This window comes from Pinus tabuliformis, chromosome 2_1 (assembly GCF_031772625.1).
Source record: "Pinus tabuliformis cultivar Carrire ecotype Pingquan chromosome 2_1, CPIR1, whole genome shotgun sequence".
Taxonomy (NCBI): Eukaryota; Viridiplantae; Streptophyta; class Pinopsida; order Pinales; family Pinaceae; genus Pinus; species Pinus tabuliformis.
In genome coordinates, this window is record NC_142299.1 from 95,724,804 (window position 1) to 95,743,815 (window position 19,012).

Genomic DNA, 19,012 nt, shown 5'->3' on the forward strand with positions numbered 1-19,012 from the left:
AGATTGTTGTTTGATTACGATTAATGCATTTGATTTAGTAGATTAAGTTTGATTACTGCTTGCGAGACTTAGTTGTTTAGCTGATGTTCCTTTTAAGAATTGTTGTTCCATTTCAGAATTGCTGTTCCATTCCAGATTTGCTGTTCCATTTCTCATTTGTTGTTCCATTTTCTTATATGTTGTTCCATTTACTAGCATTTGTTGTTTTGGTGTGGGAGACGATATAAGGCTTTAGTGAGCCTTGGCATTTACTGTCTGGTTCCCAGACCTGTGGTCTGTTCTCTAATTTCCTTTCCATCAGTTTTCAAAGGGATGGGTTATCGTTGCCGAACCCTTGACTGATAAGTTGCCTAGTTTTCTGAGTGTGTGATTTACTCTTTTGAAGTAACTTAGCTGTAGACAAGCATCCGTTTAATCTTGTATTTCTAAACGCTGTACTACTAGCATTACTCTGACAAATGATAGCCTCAGACTGAGACAATCTTTGAAATAACAAAACGCTCCCGGATTGACATATTAATGTGAGGTAATTAGAGGTGAAAGAGACCCTTTTTATAGCTCAATAGAGAGGAGGAGGAAGAAATAGGGGAAGAAGGCATAGGCTCAACCTTGGAATCATCATGTCGTGATTCAAATGAAGGAGACGATGGAACAGGAGTCATGGCGTTCGGGATCACCAAGGTTGAAAACAACCAAATAGGCAAACCGATGGTTAACCTAGGTAAAGACAATGTTGCCATGTACGAAGCACTGACTTTCCAAAGGGCGGAAACGAACCAGGATTTCCATCTGGGGGAAGACCTTGGCCGGTAGACTTAGGGAATTTGCCATCGGGAACGAGCCTAAAAAACACTCTTATCACAACCAACAACTCGAACTGTTACCAGGAATATTTCGTGGGCAGAAAATTTTATGACACAGGAACACAACTTGATCTTTTCATGTTTCAAGAGTCGAGAAAAGGACGAAAAGGTGACTCTATCTCTTTTGAGGTTTAATGAGCTTGAAAGGACAAGTGCTCAGATGGACCTTTTCTTTTAAGGAGTCTGAAAAGGAATGAAAGTGACTACTCTGGAGAACTAGGCAAAAGGTTTACCAAACAACCCATAAAACTGCATATACACCTTGGCGATCATATGAAAGCCAATGACTTTTCGTATGTCAGTCAGTCTTCCCGAATGCTATGTTTAGTGATTTACAGTTTGCAAGGCGGAAGACATGGTTTCCTAAGGATATAGGATGATAACCTAGTGGGGTCTCCCAACATATACTCAACGGTACTGGGAGCGCAATTCCGTACTAGCAGCTATTGAGTCATAGAAGGAGGAATCACCCAACCTTAAGTGAAAGCAATAGTGACTAGGTTTAACGACACCGAAGCATGTCTCTAGCCTAGACCTATAAATAATGTGTGTTATGTTCCAATGCGTTGTTAAGTTCATTCATTTAATTTTAGAGTTGATCTTGAATTAGGTTTCAATTTCCAGGCCTTACCGTATGTATATAAAAAACCCTCGGATGTAGCTAGAATGAGTAAAGCATCTTTCATTTCGATGAACACCTACTTAAAGGAGGGTAGAAAGTTCATCCCCAAACAAACACAAGTGAATGCAAACACTAAGAAACACAATGCATCAATACACTAATCTCATGATGCATCGATAATACTAATGAAAGATTTAGAGTTCTCTTTTCAATTTCTCGATCATGAAAATTTGAAATGCACATATACGTTCACTTTCGTATATCAAATGAATGCAATCCCTTAATTTTTTTTTTTTGAATTTAAAGAGACAAACAAGAAAGTGTGAACTGATCGATCCAAACAATTGTGATCTATGCTTGGTAGTGAAGAAATCAAATCAAAATAAAAAATTGGTTCAATAATCGTCACTAAAAATCAACCAGCAAGAAAACAAGCAGCAAAAAAGCCTCAAGAAAATCAATAAGACGATTGTGGATGAACCTTGGATAGACAAGCAACCCAAGCAAACGGTTTGAAATGCTTAGGAGAGCTAGGTCACGAGGTCTAAAAACACAAGATTCACTCAAATGAAATCAACAAGACAGTACCTTAACCAAAAGCAACCAAAACAAGCTAATGAGAGACAACAAACAACAGGGGATAAACAAGACTTGTGGATTCAGGAGGTAAAGTTCTAAAATCAACTTTACAGGAATCGTCACAGGTGTTACACTGACAACTAGAGACTAGTCGCTAGTGTTACACTGACAACTAGAGACTAGTCGCTGATGTTACACTGACAACTACAGACTAGTCGCTAAAGTACACCTGCTTTTAGCGACGGTCCGATTTCAGGAGTCGTCGCGGGAATTAAACTAGCAACCCAAGATGAAAGCCAAATAGTCGCGGGTACAAAGCTATAATATCAGTGATGTTGTCGCAACTGTTAGGCTATCTTCACTGACGATCTTATTTAATCAAAAGACAAAGTAAAATCACCGAAACGACACTAGATTATTCTTCCAGACAGTAAGGGGACTTCCCAGATTGACCCAGGTAACCCAAAAACTGATGGTTTAACCCTAAAATTAAAGAGACACCAAATCAAAATCAAGCAAAAGCAAACAAGAGAAAAACATAGGACGGACTCCCCAGTGGAGTCGCCAACTTCTGATGCAGGAAAGTGTTCCCTCTGCGGACAGAGGCAACCCCTCTAGCCCTAGAGTGGGTCTAGTCATAGCAAAGACAAATCAAAAATTGTTTTCCTTAAACAACCATCGTTGGAGGCCTACCTCAAACCGGTGGTTGATGAAGTTTTGTTGCACTGCTCCAGCTTCTGTTTTCTTCTCGTTAATGAGCAATCAACCTAAAACAACAGAAGAAAACAACAGAGCACATAACCAAGAACAACAATGATCTATTTACTCATAAAGTCAATAAGTCATGAGCTATCAAGTAAATTACATACAAGGCATAGGAAAACATTATTGATTGTATTAATAATGAATCAAGAGCATGCTTACAACCAAGTCTTGACGTCGCAAGCCTTCTCAGAGGGTCCAGCCAATATGTTTCTCAAGAATTCACTCTTCAAAGATGAATCTCCCAATCATACAATGTCTCTCTCTCAATCATGAGCTTTAACACAAAGTTAAGGGCACTCCACAACCTTCCACAAGCTATCAACAATCCCACACTTGTCACACCCACACTAGCTATCTACCAAACTCAAAAGCACTAACAGAACTACCCAATCAAAAGAACTAGTAACTAAGGAACTAGTAGATCATAGCAATGATGAGTGATTTTATAGGAGAAGGAGTCTCCATGAAATGTGGAAGGAGGAGCTCATCCTCAAGGAAGGTAGCACAACTGACGGAACTACCATACCAGAGGGGGAAAGGCAACCCAAACTATCACAACAACCAAGTCTGGAGACATCCAGAAGGCCGACTGTTGAAACGAATTCACGCAATGTGGATCGTCGCGGGCTGTAAACTAATTCTTTGCGACGATGTTGCTAGGAGGCAATGCACGCAGAATCATTGTTGCTATATACAACTTGTAACCTTGCACCAGGTCTAGAAATCCGACTGTCGCAGGAAACAGATGTACACCTGTGATGAAGTTGTGATGAGACCGTTATGGACATGGGAATGTTGCGTATATTAAGGTTTTACTCGCGACGAGGCAGAAACTTAGGGAATGAGGGTCAATTAGTAGCAGCAGAGAGCATTTGTTTAATCTTCTTGCATTAGTGGGAAGATATGAACATGTTTATTTGACACATGACACAGCAGAAGGACTGAGATGAGGACAGTGACAAATTACTGTGTAACAAGGACAAGACTACAAGTCCACATCTTTTGATACCTTTTGTGATTCTTTAATAAGAGAACAAGAAAAAATATTGCATCTTGGTCTTCTTAATCTTAAAAACTCTTCTAAGAAAGCATTAGCCACTCAAAAACAACCAAATTCAAAGAATCCTGAGAAGTAGTATCCTAAAACGAATGGTCCTAAACCAAACAAGGGTCCTAAGCAATTTTAGTCTCAAAATGAAAAATCAATACAACAAAATGATAAGGCAAATAAAAAAAAAGGGAAGAAGACTGATAGACATTGCAACTTTTGTAATTGAGATGGCCACTTAGAATCCAAATTCTTTAAAAAGATGGAATCCTTAGAATCGGCAATGAAGAAGCATAACATCCATTTGGAGCATTCTTCAGCTTCATCTTCAGGAATCCATGGGCCCATATTCCTAATGAGAAACATAAATCCTTAGAACCTAAGAGTGAAATATGTATTTTTGTTGGATATTCTGAAGATGTCAAAGGATATAGACTTATTCCACTTAAGTCCAAAAATGTTATCATTAGAAGAGATGTAAAGTTTGCTGAAAACATATCGGCCTACGAGCCTAGTTCGGTGGATGTGCCACATCTCTCTATCCCTTCTACTTCTGAAAACATTTCTTCTTCAGATGATGACAACGAGGATGAAAATATTCTCCCACCTTCTTAGGATCCTCCTTCAGCTCCTGAGCTTCCAAAATGGGTCTGTGCTACTTGGAATGCAATAGGTGCTCTTGCAGGTGATCCTATAGATCAGTGAAGTACACGTTCTCAGTTCAATAGAGCCTCTTCTTTACTAGCTCAAGCTTCAGTGAATAGTGATCCTGACACCTTTGCAAAAGCTTCAGGCCATCCATATTTGGATGTAGCTATGAATGAAGAATATTTTTCATTATTGGCAAATGATACATGGGGTCTTGTTCCTCTTCCAAAGGGACAAAAACTTGTTAGATGAAAATGGGTTTACAGAGCAAAGTATGGACCAAATGGAAAAGTTGATAAACATAAAGCTCATCTTGTTGCTAAGGTTTTTTCACAAGTTGAAGGCATTTACTATACTGAGACCTTCTCCCCTGTTGCAAAAATAAGCTCATCCACCTTGTTGTTTCCCTTGCTGCCTCTTTCAAATGGGAAGTCCATCAGATGGATGTTAAATTTGCCTTTTTGCATGGGGACTTGCATGAATAAATCTATATGGAACAACTTCCTGGCTTTATAAAAATAGACTCAACCCTTGTATGTCAGCTTAAGAAATCCCTTTATGGTCTCAAGCAAGCCCCTCGGGCTTGGTATGCCAAAATGGATAGCTTTCTTTTAGATACTGGCTTTTCTAAGTGTCTACACCAAGAAAATGGGTAAGTCTCTTATCATTCTTGTTATTTATGTTGATGACCTTATCCTTACTAGTAGTGATCCCAACCTTATAAACCATGTGAAGTCTAGCCTTAAAAATTAGTTTGAAATGAGAGACTTAGGACACTTACATTATTTTATTGGTCTTCAAGTCTTGCAATCCAAGGAAGGTATTTCCCTTTTCAAATCCAAGTATGCATGTGATCTTCTACGCCACTTTCACATGGAAGACTGTAAGCCAGCCCCTTCTCCCTTTTAATATAGAGCTAAAATTTTAGTCACTTATACTTCCCCTGAAGTTGATGCTACCTTATACAGTCAACTTGTAGGAAAACTTTTGTATCTGAATCATACTCATCCTGACCTTTCCTTTGTTGTTGGCCTTATTTCTCGGTTTATGCAAAACCCACATGAAATTCATTGGAAAGTAGTTAAAAGAATACTTCGTTATGTTCAAGGTACAGTTCAATTTAGGATTCATTACAGTTCAGAAGCATCTCCTCTATTGGTTGGTTTCATTGATTCTGATTGGGTTGTTGACCCTGATGATTAGAAGTCTACTGCAGGTTATGTGTTCACTCTTGGTTCTGGACCTATTACATGGGCTTACAAGAAACAAAGTGCCATTTCTCTTTCTTCAGCAGAAGTAGAGTATCATGGCGTTGTAGAAGCTAGTAAGGAAGCCCTGTGGCTTCGTCAAATCCTGTCAAAGTTTGGATTTCAGCAGCAGCATCCGAATACACTTTGGTGTGATAATCAAAGTGTCATTCAACTATGCAATTATCCAGTCCAACATCAATGTAGAAAACACATTGAACTACACATGCACTTCATCAAAAATCTCATTCATGACCATGTTCTTGAGGTGAAATATTGTTCAACTGATGATGAAGTTGCAGACATCTTTACAAAGGCTCTCACAGAGGCAAAGTTTATTAAAATTTGATTTATGGTTGGAGTTCAGGAAGTTATCACTAAGGGGATATAGGTTCTAATGCCTCCTTCCTTCCCCTATTGTGTCATATTTGTACATCTTTCAATCCTATCCCAATTTGTTCTTAAAGGGGGATGTTAGGATATTTCGACACATAGGAAATAGTTAAGTATAACTTGGTCTAGTGTAGAGTTAGGTAAAGTGTGTTTCTTTACTATGTACATTTTTAACTTACAATCTGATGGTCATGATATGTTCTAGACATGAAGTGATCTGATGGTTCATTCTCTCCTTGGTATTACCGACAATTGATCTATGGCTTAACACCTGATTGGTCCATGATCTCTATTTAAAGAGTGTCGGCTGTGTGGGGCCTGACCCAGGTTCAGCTTTAGTTAGCCAAACAACTCCCTACATTACTGGCCCTTTTGGCATCGTCCCACAGAGCATGGACCGAAGTCTCACCTGAAGCAGTATGGGGGGATGCTGGAGCCAAGTTTCTGCACCCTGAGATGGTCATGATGTTGGTTTATACCCTCGGTTCTTGCTTTCACGTAGTTTGTTAAGTTCTAGGGCTCTGTCAGTCTAGCCTTTTATTCCGCCCTTCAGTACCTCCACGAAGGAGTATGATTGACCTTCCACAACCTTAACTTGCAGTTCAGGTACTTTTGCGCTGCTATGACAATGTATTGTACAAGTTCCCAAGTTATCTTAAGTGTTTTACTTATCTTACTAAACAATCACAGTTAGTGTCGCTAACAAATATTATTACTTGTGTTCAATTAACTAATATAGTCACATATATTCGTGCATCATAGGAACACTCTATATTAAACCCAAAACGCAATATAACCAGATGCATTAACAAGAAATAGATACACAGAATTTGTGGAATACTTCTCTTTATTGATATCTTCATACTATTATAGACTCTATCCATCCTGCGCACATAGCTGTACGGGTACGCGCACTCAACTATGGACTTCTAACCTAGGCCTCTGTGCACTCAGCTACAAAGACTCTACCTATGCTAAGACCTAAAACTTAGACTTCTCTACCAAGACTCCAAGCCTTGTTTTCTACTCTCAAAGACTTATGACTACTTAGAGCTTACATTCTTAGCTCTTTTTATACAATCCCAAGGTCCATGGGCCATGGGTGGATCTTTATAGCCTACTTTACAAAATAAGGGAAGACAACCCTTTATGACTCATGAAACCTTCGCACTCCACGACCACAAAATGTGGAGTCTTTACAAGTTTATTACAAAATTGACCCAAAACATGGGCTTTTATCCCAAAAACTATCCTTGGGGGATCACGTTCCCAACAGCCCCCCAACACAAACGTCGTGAATCATCCTCGATTCACTCTATAGGCGTGGAGATCTTGGCGTGAAGACCTCCCAGTTCAACCTGTATGACCGCAACCTCAGCAGTGCATTATGCAGCTGCCTGCTTCACTTCTTCAACCATCTACTCAGTCACTACCCCTAAACTGTCGTCCTAAGGCTTCTGCTGAGTTGCTTGTATATTTTCAATCTTTCCCTCAATAAAGGTTGTAACTGCATAAGCCTCATCCAACCACGGCCTCAGTCGCGCCTTTATCACTGCCTCATTGTGATGTGTTGCATCCACCTGTTCTTTCAACTGCTTGTCCTCCTGTAGCTTTTCCAGTCTCTGCGTGAGCATGATGATTCGTGTTGTGACTTTTAACTCGTCATAGTGCTGCTGCAGTTCTTGCGCTTCTATCTCTAGCCATTATACATTAGGGTCCTCCTGTAGGCTCATCAAGACGTTGAACAGTTGTTCAAAAAGTTGTGTGCATTCTACTACTACACTGTCGATCGCCGCTATTGCCTTTGTGACAATGTTTGCATGATACTCCTTTACTTCGAGCAGAGTTGAAGGTTGGGCCTTCAACTGTAATTTGGTGAGCTATAGGTTCAACTCCAGCTGAACCCTCACCATCTCTATGAGAGCATTACACACCCCTGTAGCCAGCTTGCGGACATGTACCTCAATCGATTTTTCCTTAGGAATGGCCAACTCCGAGACCATTTGACATGCCTCCTCCACGACCTAAATTATACGCTTGTTTTGGTTGGTTACCTCGGTCATGGCGGTGATGGCACAGTCTCACTGTAGGGCCATCTACTCATTTTTAATCTATTGCTCGTTGATCACCCGTAGAGAGCGATGTTCACAAGCCCTCAACTCCACGATCACTCCATCCTGTAATAGGTGGAGCACCTCACCAAGGAGCACTTCTTGATTCAACCCTACTCCCTTGAGGGTGCTGACAGTGGGCCTGTCAACTTCATTCTTTGTGGTCAGTGCTCCATTGGGCAGCACTATCACGTTGGAGACTTTCGCGCACAGCATCTTGGCATCTTTTAAAGTGCTGATAGCAAGGCTAGTGGACACCATGCCAGCTTGGGACGCGTGGGTCTACAGCTCCTGTAGACCTCTCTGGATGGCCCCTAATATTAGTTGTTGTTGTTTCTCAAACTGTTGTAGGGCCTTCGTGGTGACATCTTGCATCATGTCTCCAATGTCGTGAAAATCACCTCTGTGAGTGTGATTAGGTCCAAGGACGTCTTAGCAGCCTTCAATTTCTTCCTCCAACCTCTTTTCTCTTATTCCCTTGGATGCTTGATGAGATCAGACATCACCTATAGGTCCGTGTCGTGCTGCTTTGTCTGTTCGTTCATCTCTTCCTCTGTCTCGGATGAAGGCAGCCTCGCGCCTTTGTCATAGCCTTGCTCTATTCCACCTGTTTTCTTCTCTATCTACTGAGTGGCATCATGCTCTGCTTGTGCCTTATCAGCAGCCTCCTTCTTCCTATTATCGGCCGGCTACGTCATCTTGAGCTTGGCCTCCGCCTACTTGCGCTGCATGGTGGACTTGCTTTTCCCGACTGCCAAGTTTGATGTAGTGTGCCACTTTACCGACTAATGATCAAGAAATGCATCAATTGTGTCATCCGTTGCCAAGAAAGGAAAGTCATACCATGTCTGCATAGGGTCCTTCCACGCCCTGATCGACACATGGTGAAAATATACCTTGAACTCCATGTAGCCCTGCAGATTGGCAAACACAGTAGGCGACAACCACGATTTGTGATTGATAGCCATGCGGATGTTCATCTCCAGCATGATCGAGAAGCTCTTGTTGTCCTTGATGTGTTGCACATCCTTGGTCACCCACAGTGAAGCGTACTTCACTACCTCTAGTAGGTCCAGTGCGACCGAAGGGAATTAACTATCCTCTGGTAGCTCCCATGCTACCGACACAATAGACAGCAAGAGCCACGCGTAGTGGAAAGTCTTACTGAGTTGGTGTGCCTTGTGGCAGTTCACAAGGAAGTCACCGCAAAGATAGTGCACCCAATTGAACTGGACTCCTTCAATGCATTGGGCTACTAGCGCGACGACAGGTGCCAGTATGTCATCGACGCGACACTTCCTCATCACCTTCCTTGCCAAAATATGTGTGGCCACCTTTATGGCAAGGTCACTGATACTTGATATGGCATATCCGCATGGCTTCTTCACAAGCTTAAATTTCTCCTTCATGGCCTCCACAAGGGCTTTCTTGCCACCTGTTTCGCCAAACATCATGGCCGAATTTTCACCTGTGTAGGGTAGCCACGTGATCCTGTGGATCAATCTGTCGGTGATGGGTATTGGCTCCTCTATCAACAAATACCCATCATGCATCAAACACAACAGCTGCTTGATGACCAATACTGTAATCGGGGTGCGGTTGTAGTGTAGCACCCATAGCAGGTTGAGCAGACCTGCCTTGTCTACTCCCCTGAGCCACTTCTATGGCTCTAATGCGGTCATCCCAGTGGTTGTATCAATAATGCAACGCATTAGCTACTCGGTCGCTAGGTGCGGGAATTTCTCATGGTTAGACAAGTCCCAATATTCGAGCTTTAACAGAGGAACCCGCCCCAAGTGCAGTGCTTCAAAAAAAATCTCATCCGGCAGTAGAGGGGTTTGCAAGGGGACCTTGCTCTCATTGATAACTTTTGGCACCTTGGTCTTGCCCTTGCGCGGAGGGACATACTCAGGCAACTAAATGATAGGGTCAACACCCTCGACTTCAACTTCCTCCATGTCTATCCCCACGTCCTCATCTTCCATCAGGATGTCTTAGATTTCTTCCTCATCTGGCACCAAATTGATGGCTTTTCCCTTTTCCCGTGCGGAGGTCTTGTCCTTTGGTGGGTTTCTTCTCAGTGATGCATGCACTGATATTGCATGATGCTTGCCTTTCTTATCCTTTGCACTCTCCTTGGTTTGGAACGGCTTTGGTCTAGGTGTCCGTGATGATTTTGGAACTTCAGCTAAGACTTTGGCAACCTCTGGAGCAGCTTCCTCTACCTCCATGACAACTTCTGACACAACCTCCTAAGCTGTCACTGCTTCGGTATCCATAAATTTTGTGGGTGTCGACATGATGTTATGCAATAACTCCTATGTCACCTTCAACAATGTCTCAAATACTGAACAAGCTATCAAAGCTTCGAAGTTCTCATGGTTCATGTGCGCCTGAGAGATCAACAACTTAATTCTCAAAATGCCAAACGTTTTTCACTAGGAAGCCACCTATAATTTATAGGGAATTTTGAATTCAAATCCAACCGGTCTCCCCACATTCGGTTCATTAATGCCAGATTGGCGACAGATTTTCAAGGATCTGACCCATAAATTTCGGCTTAAATGTTAGTCGCCCGCTCCATTTGGCCGCATTTCTACCATCAAATCATGAATAGTGACTTTAACGATCACTTTCTGGTTGACCCGCACAATTTATCCTTGGGTAGCGTAGCTCCCTTCGCATTGTTGCGAACCCTATGACACTTCCTTGCTTCGCACACTCCTCTAATCGTGCACCTCCCCAACCCAGGTAGTGTAGTTTATAGTCTCGTGCCTCCTCTCAGTTGCCTGGAGTGCTAAGACTGTTCTACCCTCATATAGTCACATGGCCAGACCATTGATGTATGGCTTCAATCGGCTACCATTCACCTTTCCTGGGAAGGAATCTCCATTCAATTTAACCAACTGAACTGCTCCACTGTCGGTAATTTCCGAAATGACATAGGTCCCTAACCAGTGCATTCTGAATTTCCATGGAAATTTATCAAACTTGTTGTCATATAACAAAACCAGGTCATTTACCTTAAAGGTGCACAGCTTAATGTGTCGGTCATGCCATGCTTTTTTGTGCTACTTTTGGACCTGTTGGAGAAATCCAGCTAGAAATCTTTCTTCCTCAAGCTCAGCTAGTTGTGTGAGCCTCTCTTCTAGGGCTCCGTGATCCTTCATAACCATGAGTGCCACTATGCACATATTAGACACAATGTATTCCATGGGCATCACTGCTTCAACACCATATACAAGTCTAAAGGGTGTCTACCCAGTCAACTTTTTGCATGTTGTCTGATAGGCCCATAGTATTGCGAGCATGCGTAGGTCCCAATCACTTCGCTAAGTGTTGCAAACCTTGGTCAGCCCATTCTCCAGCACCTTATTGAATGCTTTCACCATCCCATTAACCTATGGGTGATAAGGCATGCTCTTCTGGTGATATACCTGAAATTCCTCTGTCAGCGCACTGATCATCTCATTCAAAAAGTGCATACTGCGGTCACTCATCAAAATCTATGGACACCCAAGTTGCATCAGTACATACTCAAAGAGGAACTTCACAGCAGTCACGCCTGTGAAATCCTTCATAGGTAATCCCTCCGCCCATTGATTCAAATACTCCATCGCGATGATAATGTAAGACACTCCTGTCTTCTTCCTTTGGGGCTGAATGGGTCCCACAAAATCTATCGCCCGTTTTTCAAAGGGTTGTAACATCATCTATGGATTTAGAGGTAGCTCATCTCTCAGCGATCGCCTACCTGTCCTTTGACACACATCGCATGCCTTGTAGTAAGCTTTTGAATCCTAATGGGGCATTGGCCACCACAACCCTACGCGTAGAATATCCTGCGTGATCGCTCTTCCTTCATAATGACCTCCCGCGGTACCCCTATGAGCATCCACAAGGATACTGCTCCTTTCAAACTCCGATACATATCATCGCAATATTTCATCAGACCCCATTTTGTACAGATCCCCAAAAAAGACAGAAAAGTCTGTCGTGCACAACACTAACTCCTTCTTCTGCTGGATGGTGTAACCTTCCGAGGCAGTTCATGTCATTAGGAAGTGTATGACATCTTCAAAATGACTGTCTACGAAATGGAAAACAAATAGTTGCACGTCAGGCAGTCCCTACTCCAAATTAGTGGGCTCTTCCCCATTTTTGATGCACAACATATGGTCTGGTCCCGCGTTTAGTCGTCCAGGCTTCACAATAACTTCAAAATCATACTCCTGGAACAATAACAACCACCTGCAGATTCTCCCCCCAACATTGGCTTATTGACTAGGCATTTCAATGCAGAATGATCCATATACATCTTAAAATGACCACCTAGCAAATACTGTCTAAACTTTTGGAGCACGTATATCATGGCTAACCCCTCACGCTCGGTGGTGGAAAAGTTCTTCTCAACCTTGGATAACCTTCTGCTTGTGAATGCTATAAGATGATCGAATTCTCCTTTGCCAGTCTATGTCAACACTGCTCCCAACACTATACATGATGCATTGACATGTACATGAAACTCCTTCTTCCAATCTAGGAAGACTAAAAGCGATGCGGTGACCATATTTTATTTCAATACATCCAAGCTTTTATTACAATCCTCATTCCAAAAGAACGTGACATCCTTTTTCAACAACTTTTCCATAGGCACGGTGATCTGGGCATAGCCATTGATAAACTTCCTGTAATACCCAGTATGTCCTAAGGTTGTGCACAACTGTTTCACACTCCTCCGTGCTTCCAAGTTAAGTATTACAGTGATCTTTGTGGGATCTACCATTAGTCCCCATCTACAAACCACATGACCTAGCAGAGTCCCAAAAGGAACACAAAATAGGAACTTCTTCAGATTGAGTGCGATCCAGTACCTTCGACAGGTATCTAGCATCAGGTGCAAACTTTCCACATGGCATTTCACCAATGCAAACATAGTCTAGTCATCAAATTACACTTCCAAGAACTTATGAATAAATTCCTTGAATGCAACAATGACTACGTGCAAAAAAATCACAAGTGGATTCTTCAATACGAAAGGCATTACAGTGTACTAAGAACATCCCCACTTAGTCACGAAGGTCGCCTTGCTTCTATCCTCCGATGTAATTTTGATCTGACGGTACCCAGAGAACCCATCAGTGAAGGAATACGTGATCTAGGCGGCTCCAGAAAGACACATAGGACAAAGAGGGCTTATGAACGCTCGAAAATCAAAGTGCTAAAAATGACTTCTACCCATGACCAGAATGTAGATCTCGTCGTCCTGATCATGGAGGTTTGAATAGTTTGTCAAACCGTTCTCGTATGAGGGGGAATGGGCCAGTCCAAGTTTTGGTCAAAGTTAGTCTATGGGCCAGGTTTAAGTGTCATACAATTTGACTGACCCCGAGGCATAAACCTAGCTCCAGAAATCAGTTGAAATTGTTGCCTCGTTAATTTTCCCAATGACCCTTATTTCCTAGAAGCTTCAAAACAACCCCCATATTTATTTATAAAAAAAATAAAAAAATAAAAAATAAAAAATAAAAAAAAAAATCTAATTTGTTATGAGGTGGCAGGACACCACCCCCACCACCCAAAAGAAAAAAATTCATAACAAAATTATTATTATAAGGCTGACGGGCCATAACTCCCTGTCGACCTAATCGCCCCTACCATATTATCATATATGTGTATTAAAAGGCCGATGGCCATAACCCCCATTGTCCTAATCGCAATCGCAACAATGATCAATATATATATTTTTGGGATCGGCGGCCATAACCCCCACCGAACCCTCCAATCCTTCGTATATATCGGGTTGGCAGCCATTACCCTGCCGAACCCTCCATTGCCCCAACCCTTCCATCGCATATATAACAAAAATTTGTATTATTCGGGGCGGGCACGGGCCACCGGCGGTGGACCCAGCCCACACCCCATTGCCTCAACCCCTTAAATCGCGCCGATAATGTTGCCAGCAACCATATTTAAGCGCCGATAATGTTGTCAGCAACCATATTTAAGCGCTGATAATGTTGCCAGCAACCATATTTAAGCGCCGATAATGTTGCCAGCAACCATATTTAAGCGCTGATCGAATGTGTCGATTGCCGATTTCCAAAAGCGTCGATTGTTGATATGCAATAGCACAAGGATTTTGGGGGTGGGTTGCCCAATGCGAACCGAACCCCCCAGTTATGTATGGTTTGTTTTTTATCTCGACCCCTCCTCAACCATATGCCTCTTTTACCATTGAGCCATAACTTCTCCTTGGTTAATCCGCCCATAGTTTTATTTAAATAGTCATCTTCACCAGTGCACACAGTTCAAGGAGGAGAGAGAGACTGTAGGGAACAAATTTCGAGGCAGAAGGCAGGCACAGATTTCGAGATGATTAATTAATATTTTAATGCAGGAACCATGAATTTTGCAGGAGGGAAGAGTTTTCACTTTGTCAGAAATTGACAAATTTTATATGGATTTTACACCTCTCGTCACCATGGGCGTAATGTTGATGTCTGTTTCTCCATTATAGTTCTGCAGTTTTCGGCCATTTGCTAGAATGCACGTGGAACAATGATTTCATTGAAAAACAGGGAGCGGAACCATGAGCCTTGAAATTTTCCCATGGAGGTAAAAAATTTCCATGTGAGACTATAGTCAAGTTTATACTTGTTTTTCATGATTTTCCACAGGGGTCACAATGGCGAGATCAGATTTGCCATCTGAGTTGTATATTTCCAATCCATCCATGGAATAGAATATTTGAGGAATCCTAGGGGAATCTAAAAGATTCCTTGAGCCCAGAATGCTCAACTTCTCAGAATTTAGATTTGGATAGTCGATTCATCACTACTCGATGCCACAATCTGATGGTGTCTTTTGATTTTTTATACTCTCATTTCTTCTTCTAGTCACTTTTCTAAGTGCCAATGCAGATGTCCACATTTATGTGTGAGCAGTCATATTCATACGATCGATGCCTTGAGATCGATGATCCGAGCAGCTTCAGCAGTGTGACATCCACTTCTTCAGATGGCCCTTGGTTATGAGGTATATGATGTGTTCATGTACTTCTTCTTTTTGCATTATGCTGTATAGATCCTTGATTGATGTGATGGAGGATCTTGTTTATTACATGTTGTCATGATTCTTTGCTTGATTTGATGGGAATCTTCTATGTGATGTACTTGCTGTCATAACTCATCATGTTATGCTTTGAGATCCCTTGTAATATGTTTTTGGGATACTCTTGTCATCGTCATCCATATTTTTTGCATTGAGATCTCTTTTGTGTCATGTTGGTGAGACGCTCATCATGCATGTTTTTGTGTCATACTGATAGGAGTCTTTTGACTGAGAGTTCCTATAGTGGAACATCTCTTAGAGCCACTCCTACGTGAGGGAATTTTTCCTTGTATGATCATGACATCATCTCTTGTGTACATCACCTTTGTTGACAACACTTAATGCAGCGGCATACACCATCTTGACACCAGGGCCTAGAGACATAATCCCTCCTGGACGAACTACATTATCAACATTTATGTTTTCATGTGCTGATGATTGTTATCTTCATCTTCTTTTCAGCATGCAGATGTATTCATTAATGTTCTTTTAAAATGAAAGTTAACACATCACGAAAGTAAAAGGTCTTGGAAGGGTCCTTCATCACACCTGAACTTGGATCAATACGCTTCCTGGCCACCTACATTATCCAACACCTCATCAGTGAACGAAGTCGGAAAAGGATCATGTACACAACCATCATTCAACTTCCTGAGGTCTACGCATATCCTTATTTCATCCTTCTACTTCTTTTCCTGTACCACCATTGGGCTTACCCAATCAGATTCTTCTACGAGCTCAATGATGCCTACCGTGAGCATCTTGTCTAGCTCTAAGCGGACCTTCTCCTTATACTTCAGATTGAAGTAGTAAGGTCTTTACTTAACCGGCTTCGCATCGGGTTTTAACATGATATTCATAATTCCTAGGTCTCCTATTATCCCTTTTAGCTCTGTAAACTTGGTAGGGAACAAATCTTGGTATTCGCAGAGCAATTCAGTGACTTTAACCTCCATCGTGTCATCCCAATAATCTCCAATCTTCGCAAATTTGGGCTCCACATCCATACCAGTATTTACCTGTTTCATTTTCAATGGCACGGTTATATCAGGATTCTCAATCTATGGTCCCTCAACCTCGTGGTGACCCTCTGTTTCAGGGATGTTAGGATCCTCATCTTCTTCTTCAGTTGTCATGTTATAGCATTCCAGCGTGTGGCTCAGCTGAGTAGTCCAATTGGGTTGAATTAGATCCAAAGGATCCTACGGTATCCTAAAGATTGTTTCTTTCACTTCTTGTAGCACTTCTTCAATATAGTCAAACCCATCTTCAAAGTTGAATGTCATTATGAATCCTTAGTGCATAATATCCCATTCACCTGTACCATGGTGGAGCTCTGTTTCCAAGTACCAGTTCATTGGAATGACATTCAGAGTATGACAAAACAAGTTCATCCATTCAGATTGGGGCTTCGCTCCATAATCCTGAGTCCATTTTGCCAAGCGCGTGCGTGGATCATCCTTCCCATCATACTTGTCTATCATTCATACCTTCGGCTTCCTAAAGCATGTTCTCATCATCCTCTTACACTCATGCCAATCATCAAAGATACCATTGTGTGTACCCCACCACCTCTGGTGCCTCCCTCTCAAATGCATCCAAAAATACATATACATCATTTAGGCCATCATAAGTGGGCAAACTTCTTACCTCTGATGACACACAATGCAACAACTAGGTCATCATGTTATAGCTTAGCATGATTACTTCATGTAATTGATTCTGCTAGCGCTCTAATTCTTCACCAGAGCCCAAGGTGTAGGAACTATCACGATCCCATGTAATTCATCCATTCGCTATTGGATTCACCTAATCTTGGTCTCGCGTTGTTATCTTATATATGCAGTCCAAATCGCCATCGCTTTCATAATCGCAAACTAGTTCAGTATAGCGTGATCCTTCAACAGGATCTAGGGGTACTATTACACGAAGCGATTTCTTTCCAAATATCATATTCCACTTATTTAGGTTGATTACCTCGTTCATGTTAGTGGCCCAGTCAATGCCAAGGAGCACAGGGTAGGGGTTGCTGTCATCCACAATTTCTATTACTTCAAAGTCAGCCAACGTGCTCTCACCTTCAATATCTATAGTTACTCCTTGCAGCTGTCCCATGGGGATGATCTTCTACTGTTTTTCCATCCTTAACTATGCAGTGCGGGTCTTCCCATCTGCTCCCAAGTCTGTTTTGGTAAAACATTCGCATCTAACACCAGATCCAAAATAACCTTATCCATTTCATATTCTCCTATCTCTGCGGTCAGTCTCATCTCTCGTCTTGTCCTTTATTTATGCTTACCAATCTTTCGTACCATGCGCGGTTCAACTGGAGTGTTTTCGATGCATCTATTTATAAGCTCCTGTAATCCCTTCACAGCCTTGCTATCGCGCAACAGCTTCATGCAAGTTCCTAGAAAGGTCGTAAGCATAGAAGGGTCCATTTCCTGATCAGGATTATCCTTGCTCCATGAGGTAGAGGCCTCAGTGAAGCTCTTCTTTGCTTCCATGAATGTTTCACGTGCACTCTCCAAATCAAATTCAGCCTCCTTTGTCGAAGTTTTGTGAACGCATGCGCTATCTTCAGGTTGTTTCCCATTATCATCTCCTATTTCTATTCCACTTTGGAGCACTATATTCACATTCAAATCCTCTTTGTGAGGCTCAGACCTCATCATCTGCAGGCTCTGAGTCGGTTGAGGTGGTAGCACCCCTATGTCGCGTATCCTTGCTATTAGGGTAGGAGAGTCTTCTATCACATGATTAAACTGAGTACAATATTTGCATGACGGTTGCATAGGGTTAGTGCATTCGTGGTCATAGTGTCCTGGTCCTTTGCAATTATAGAAAATTAGTTGTCCCTGACCTCTGCCAGGTCCTCCTCCACCTCGGCCTCGTCCGCGCTCCTGAAAGCCTATTCGCACCATTCTTGTGCTCTGTTCAAGGGGCTGCGTTTCTACTTGAACCCTATAGGCGAGTGTTCTATTCATCATAAATTCATAACTTCTATAGTTGTGCTCATCATGCCCTACTGACTTGCAGAAGTTGCAGAATAGTGGTTGTGGTGTTTGTACAAACTTTTGCAGCAAATGGCAATTATCCGTCGTATGTTTTCCTGCTACCTGACATATAGTGCGCCACAACATAGGCCCCGCACTTGGTCTTGCTTGAGCTTCCAGCCTCAAAGGTATCGATCCTCCTCCTGCAATATAGTTCGCAAAGATAGGGTAATGGTCTTTGTCATGCCCCTGACCTTTACATTTCAGGCGCTATACATCTTCGTGCACCTCCAGTTGAACTATCTTGTCCTGCTTCAAACTTTTCATTTCAAGGAAAATGTTTTGTAACTACGCATGCATCTGCTGAACCCCCAGATTCGGATCTTGCATCGGTGTTTCATACAGTCTCATTGCAATCTCCAGGCCTCTGCCTAAGTCCTTATCTTCTGTTGTGATAGCGCAACCCTTAGGTGTGGTAGGAGCGAAGCCACGAACCACTCGCGGTGTTGTCCATCTGTTAAGTTCATATTAGCTTCATAGATTTTACACTTCAACCTTTGATCCAATTCCCAAGGTGTCTCACTTGGCTTCATCGCAATTTCCTTGAACCCCACAATCAACTGTGCC